Here is a 6,197-nt window from a genome sequence, read left to right as displayed (position 1 = left end):
CACGGTTGCCACTCAAGAAAACCCGGTAGTTAGCCCCACTACAACACTTAATTCAGAGATATCTGATCTGCCTGTCAATGATGATAATTCTCCCGAAGATGATGCGATGTCTGATCTGCATATCACCGAAGACAATATTGCTACTCCTACTTCATCTCTCAGACGCAAGGGGAAAACCCTGGCACCATAAAGCTCAATTTCCGTCCGCTGGAGTGCTCGCTCTAACAAATATGATGGATTCCGCGTTCATCCGGTCTCTGGCACTAAGATGAAGGTCTCCAAGGTTAAGCCTCAGGTTGTCCCCTTTGCTGTGAGGATCAATGATATCTCTGAAGAGGACATCTGTCCACCAACTCCTCTCCAGGTTATTCAGCAAATTGTCACCAACTTATGTGCTATTCCAGCGGCGGAGCTCACTGATGATGCTCTTCTGGCTCCACTGGAGGAGAAGCCCTCAACCTCTTCGTAATCGTTTCTTTTTCTTATTTAAGTGCCTCCTTTAGTGAACTGGAATGTCTTATGTTGGAATGTTCGCGGTTTAAATTCAGACGATAAGCAGTTAGCGCTTGCGAATGCTATCGTGTGCTTGTAGGAGACAAAAAGAACCTGTCTAGTAGATGCACTCTCGTGTGCTTGCAGAAGACAAAAAAGACCTGTTTTGATTTACCTTTTATTAAGTCCTGCTGTCCTCGGCACTTTGATCAATTTGTTTTTGTTGCTTCGCAGGGGGACTCTAGGGGTATTGCCACTATCTGGAACAGCTCCATCTTCTCTGCTGTTACCCTGTTCTCTGAAGACTTTGCACTTGTCACTCGTTTTACATCCACGTAATCTGCACAGAATTGGACCCTGGTTAACATTTATGTGCCCTGCCAAGGAAAACAACGAAATAATTTCATACAATGGCTGCCTGCTTTGGATATCCCTTCTCATGAGGATTGGATATTTGTGGGAGATTTTAACTTCATCCGAGCACCTGATATCGTAACAAACCTAGGGCAGTATAAATGATACGATAACCTTTAATGATTTCATAAGAGCTCAAAGTCTCATTGAATTGCCAATTAACGGACGATCTTTCACATGGAGCAATATGCAGGTGGACCCTCTTCTCGAGCAACTATACTGGTGTTTTACTAGTAACAACTGGATTATCTCATATCCTAAAACCCTGGTAAAACCATTGAGTAAACCCGTTTCTGATCACACTTTGTGTGTTGTGAGCATTGAAACTACTATCCCAAGATCTAAATTGTTCCGCTTTGAATCATACTAGGTTCAGCATCCTGGTTTCATGGATGTTGTGGCAAAATCATGGGTTAAACAGGTCAAGACGACCAACACGGCCACTGCTCTCTATCGTAAACTGAAGAATCTGCGACGTGATCTCAAACAGTGGAGCAGAGGGATATCCAAACTTATCGTGGCTATTGAGAACTCTAATAAAGCCCTCAATGAACTGGAAAACAAAAGAACCTTATCGATACCTGAAAGTAACTTCAGAAATTTTTTGAAAGCTCACATCCTACGGCTCTTAAAATACCAACAGATATATTGGAAGAAAAGATGCATAGTGAGATGGGTCAAATTTGGTGTTGAAAATTCTAAGTTATTTCAAGCTTTGGCCTCAGAAAGATATAGGAGGAATAACATTGCCTCTCTCAGCACCATAGATGGGGTTACTGTTGATGGTCATGTTGTGAAGGAATCCATTATCTTCGAAATATTCAAGGGCACAATGGGCATGGCCACACCTCATAACATCAAATTTGACCTATCCCGAATCATTAAGCGATGTGAAGGGCTTGATGATCTTACCCTTCCTTTCACTCTTGAAGAGATCGGTAGAGTCATTAGAGAAATGCTCGCAGATCGGGCTCCTGGACCTGATGGGTTCATAGGTGTTTTCTTGAAAAGATGTTGGCCAATAATCAAAGAAGATTTTTATAGTCTGTGCAACCAATTCCATGAGGGCAATCTCAATCTGGAAAGTATTAATGATGGTTACATTACTTTGATCCCAAAGATCAACTCACCTGGTACAGTCAATGACTTTAGGCTGATTACTTTACTCAACTATTGCCTGAAACTCATCACAAAAATTCTGGCTAACTGGCTGCAAAAAGTGATCTTAAAAATAATCCACCGCAATCGATATGGGTTTCTCAAAGGTAGATCGATACAAGACTACCTTGCTTGGGCCTATGAATACATCTACCAGTGTCAATCTTCAAAAAGGGAAATTGTGTTGCTAAAATTGGATTTTGCAAAGGCATTCGACACTATTGAACACGAGGCAATGATTGAAATTATGGCAAACATGGGCTTTAATGAGAAATGACCGAATTGGATACGATGCATATTATCCCCGGGAAAATCTTATGTCCTTCTTAATGGCACTCCTGGTCGTCAATTTCACGGTAAATGTGGAGTCAGACAGGGCGATCCACTGTCCCCTCTCATTTTTGTCCTTGCAGCAGACCTTCTCCAAGCAGCCATTAATGATGCTTTCGCTGGAAATGAGATTCAATTACCTTTCCCTTCCAATAATCAAAAGGATTACCCTGTCATCCAATACGCCGACGACACCATCCTCATTCTCCCAGCCTGCCCTCAACAAGCAATGGTCATCAAAAATATTTTAACAGATTATGCCACTTCCATTGGGCTGAAAATTAATTTTCACAAATCCACCTTTGTCCCATTCAACTGTGGTGAGGACATATGTGCTCAGTTGGCAAACATTTTTGGCCGTGTTGTCGAAAAAATGCCATTCACATACTTGGGACTGCCTTTGGGAACTACGAGACCCACTGTCCAAGAACTTATGCCTCTAGTTTGCATGGTTAAAAGAAGGCTCTCGGCCACACTTAATATGATATCCTATGGTGGCAAGCTAATTCAGTGATCACCTCGCTGGTCATTTTTGCCCTCTGTACTTTGCGTTTGCCAAACAAGATAATTGAGCCTTTCGACAAAATCCGGAGAAGGTGCTTATGGAGAAAGAAAGCTGAGCAGGGAGACAAATGTAACTCCTTGGCTTCCTGGGATATGGTGTGTAAACCAAAAGAAAGTGGAGGACTAGGGATTATTGATATTAGAATTAAGGGTGATGCACTACTACTCAAATACCTTGACAAATTCTACAATGACTGGGACATGCCCTGGGTACAACTTATCAAGAGCACATACTACAATGAGCAAATTCCACATGCAGCTGAACCATGCGGGTCGTTTTGGTGGAGGGACATGACAAACTCATGCCAATATACCGGGGAATCACAACTGTGCAAGTTGCAAATGGCTTTGCTGTCCTCTTCTGGAACCGTGATTGGAATGGTAATATTCTATCTAAGACTTATCCACGTGCATTCTCGTATACTATCAATGAACACATCTTTGTGAGGAATTTCTTGGCCAGCACGTCACTACAAGAAGCGCTTCACCTGCCATTATCTCCACAGGTGCATGATGAAGTGAGACAGATACAACTTGACACCAGGGAAGTTAATCCATCGAATGACCCAACATACAAAGATGTCTGGATGTATACTTGGGGCGACAAAGAATTCCGTACTCACAAATATTACACATTCTGCTTTCGAGACATACATGGGCATCAAGCTTTTACCTGGATCTGGAAATCTAAATCAACAATGAAGATGAAAGTTTTTGGCTGGCTCCTCTTGTTGGATCGTCTCAATACTAGAAATATGCTGAATAGACGTCACTACAAGATTGGAGACAACCATGATTGCATCCTGTGTGGGCAACATAAAGAAGAAACTCTAGAACATCTATTCTTTGAATGCGACATCAGCACACAATGTTGGTCCACGCTGGGAATCGGATGCCCGCAAGGGGGATGAAGACTAGACAATGTCTGCATCACCAAAGCAGCTTGGGGAAGACCACTCTTTATGGAAATATTCCTTTTGGCAGCTTGGAGCATTTGGAAGGGACATAATAATAAACACTTCAGAGGGATAACTCCATCTCGGTTGGCTTGGTTAAATAGATTCAAAACTGATTTTTCACTCTGTCGGATCTCGGGTTCCGGCAAAACCCTTAAGGTTCGAACACTGGGGTGCACGCGAAGTTCTTCCTCTACCGATCTACGTCCTAGCTTTGCTAAGTTATCTAGGACTAACTCGACGAACTCGCTACACAAAGAACACAAGATTTATACTGGTTCGGGCCACCGTTGTGGTGTAATACCCAGTGTGGCGGTGGTGGATTGCCTCTCGGGCTGAGGATGAACAGTTACAAGGGGAAGAACAGCCTCCTGAGGTTGAGGTGTTCTTGTGCTCTGTGTGCGGGTGAGGATGATCTCCATCAGTTTAGGCTAAGTTCCCTCCCCGTTTATGGTGGTGGCTAGTCCTATTTATAGAGGCCCTAGTCCTCTTCCCAAATATTGAGCGGGAATGGAGCCAACAACGTCCAATTTGAAAGGGGACAACTAGTATAGCTTATCCTGACAAAAGTAGTCTTCGCCTGCCAAATGCTCTGGTGGTGACGCCGCCTTGGGCTCCATGGTGACCACCGTCTTGCCATCCTGCTGGTCTTGGCCTCATTGCACTGATATGGAAACCTTTTCTTGACGCCTCGGTACTCCGCGCCTGCGCTTGCCTCCTTAGCACCAAAGAGGAAACAAGGACACTGTGCGCGCTGGCACCCGCCTGATCTCGATCGACATGGCTCATGTCACGAGAACCTCGCGAGGTTAGCCTTGCCTTGATCTCTCCGCCCTCGCGAGCCAACCTGGTGAGGCCGCTCCTGAGGAGGTGTTGCGTCGTCCACCTCGCGAGGCTTGGCCCCTCGCGAGGGTCTTGAATGCTTGTTGGTGAAGATGGGCCATACGGGCCTACTTGCAGAGCCACGCCGTGGGCCGCAGGCAGGCAAGTCTGGGGACCCCCATTCCCAGAACGCCGACAGTAGCCCCCGGGCCCAAGGCGCGCTCGAGCTTGGCTTCGAGGCGAAGCGAAAGGTCAAGCGCGGAGCACCGCGGGCCCCAATAGCCTGCGGCCTTGGTTTGACGCGTGGCGGTTGATTGGACGTGGGCGTCTCCGTTTCCCCACGCTGCCTCGGCAACCGCCCAACTTGACAAGTCCCTGCGACATGCAAGGGAAAACCATCATTACCTGTGGGGAGCGCTGGTTGGCGTTCTCTTGCTATAAATGGGGAGGGGGCAGAGCCCCCGTCGCCCATCTCTTCCAATTCCGCTTGTTTCTTCCTCCTTGCTCCACTGCCAGCTGCGACACCAACGGCGCCAATCCGAAGATTCTCCGTCGAGGAGAAAGGAAAGGCTCCCCACGATGAGCCAGGGCCGCTTCCGCCGAAGAAGAGGCCAGTCCGCCGCCGCGACATTGTCGTGAGGACGGAAGTGACGAGGCCCTGGTGCGAACAGCCACCTCCAGGGTATCCGCTGCCCTTGTACGCCCAAGCCGGGGGCTCAAGAAGAAGGAGTGACGAGCGGCGCCACCCACGCCGCGACCACGGCCGCCGCGCCATGGCGACATGCGCTGTCGCCCCTGGAATCCACGCTGCAGACTCCTCTCGCGAGCTCGTGCTGTGAGTGGTGATGCCCCCAAGCTGTTAGATCTGCTTCCCGCGATTCTTCTCCGACGTGATGCCACCGAGGGGACCCCTCGAGCTCTGGTTGTAGCATGCTGACTGCGACGCTCCGGCGACCGGAGCAGAGGTTGAAGCAGTCTCCTCCGGCAAGATCTTCATGACCCGCGGCTGGGGTAAGGTCGCGCAGGTTTGCCGCGCTGAGGGCGCTCTTGCGATCCACTTAGATTATGACGGCGCCTCCACACTGTCCTTCAAGGTCTTCGATGCAGAGGGCCGCCGCTTGGAGTGCTGCCCTGGAGGGGAGCGCCAGGACGATGTGTGCCCGGCTTGCGGTTCCTCCAGCAGCAGCAACTCTTGGGCATCCAGCGGTTCTCCTGAGCTCTACGAGACTCCGGAAACGAGCGACGGCAGCTACGTGCCCCCGAGCTCTCTGTCACGCCCAAGATGCGACCCTATCCTAAAGGAACACGAAGGTCCCACCAAGGATAGAAGCGCATCTTGAAGACGCTTTTGCAAGGTGGATATCATTACATCAACATTACATAATATTTGGGGATATATACAAGGCATACCAATGCCGCAAGAATACATCAATACATCATACATAAGCTCAACATCCGACT

General features: G+C 48.0%; 1 pseudogene; it reads left to right on the top strand.

Annotated features, from left to right (window-relative positions):
- Positions 1-1,738: 1,738 nt before the first annotated feature.
- LOC123493668 (uncharacterized) lies at positions 1,739-5,575 on the top strand (annotated as a pseudogene).
- The last annotated feature ends 622 nt before the right edge of the window (positions 5,576-6,197 follow it).

The sequence above is a fragment of the Aegilops tauschii genome, chromosome 4, assembly GCF_002575655.3.
Source record: "Aegilops tauschii subsp. strangulata cultivar AL8/78 chromosome 4, Aet v6.0, whole genome shotgun sequence".
Classification (NCBI taxonomy): Eukaryota; Viridiplantae; Streptophyta; class Magnoliopsida; order Poales; family Poaceae; genus Aegilops; species Aegilops tauschii.
This window is presented reverse-complemented; position numbering and strand designations above follow the sequence as displayed.